Consider the following 1,246-nt stretch of genomic DNA (forward strand, 5'->3'; position numbering starts at 1 on the left):
AGACGAGTGTTCTGGGTTCTAGTATCGTCAACTAATGGTCAAAATGTCTATAAAGCCAAGCACAAAGTGCCTTCAGTAATGCTTTAACACAAACAAACCTAATTCATCCGATTCATTTCAGTTACTCAAGACATTGGACAATGATTTCAGCCCACGACCCGTCCGCTTACAACAGGCTTCCCCTTCTTGCAGATGCGGGGAGGGTGTTTGACCTCAAACATGGCGACAGCCTTCTTGAAGACTTTCGCATGCTATTCCAGCAACACAAGACAGACCGTACACTTGGCCTCGTGCTTAATCATCGCCACTTTGATATGGATCCAACGGAACGGCTTGTCGAATACCAAGGAACACTGGTCCCCTGGGAGAACATGATCGCTAGCACTAAGCCAAGCAGCTGGCTCATGAAAATGATGATTGCCTACCCTACGAGTTCTACTATAGCCCTAAAGAAATGAAGACAATGATTCGCCAAACAAGCCTGAATACGGCGAATTTCTTAAGTCATTCAACTAAATTCTCCGCCATAACGATGCTCTTAGTCTTTTCGGTCTTTGTTGTTGTCTAGGTGATGACTTTAAGGGTTGGGTGGAAACTACGGAGGGACGGGCCAATATCAACTTGAACCCGAACGATGTACAGTAGGCCAGTTGAAAATTGACCTTTATTCCGGCACTGACCACTGTTCCTAGGCTCCCAAACATTTGGCCTCTCGACCAGCGGCCTGGGGGGACTGGTCATATTCAAGCCACCCACCAGGGCCACGTAGCTGCCTGTTAGTCACGAGCTTCTACACAATGTAGACGAAACGCAGAGGGTGTAGAAATTAGGGAATGTGTGGATGTTGCAATATCTTAGGATCGGAAAAGGGTTTTCAACAAGGCCATGACTGTTCGCGGCCTGGCGACAACCGCAGGGGGAGGCTATTTTAGCACTGATTACCAAGGAATTGATTGTGGCTTTTTAACTATGTCTCGAGGTTGCTTTTCACGTCCCCAACTCAATCAATAGCATCTGTTACAATGCCGCGACGCGATTGTAGGCATCAGCAACGACTCCTGGTCTTAAGATTGTGTCATACACGGTTCCTTGTTACAGCTTCGGCGAAGCGACGAAGCCGTTCACAAGATAAATACCGCGTTCATTTCCATCTTTCACTTGTTCTTCAGATAATTCTCATTTAATACAATTGCGTTATTATACTCGATTGGCTCAAAAAAAAAAAAAAAAAAAAAAAAAAAAAACC

Source organism: Metarhizium album (assembly GCF_000804445.1).
Source record: "Metarhizium album ARSEF 1941 chromosome Unknown scaffold_83, whole genome shotgun sequence".
NCBI classification, from domain to species: domain Eukaryota; kingdom Fungi; phylum Ascomycota; class Sordariomycetes; order Hypocreales; family Clavicipitaceae; genus Metarhizium; species Metarhizium album.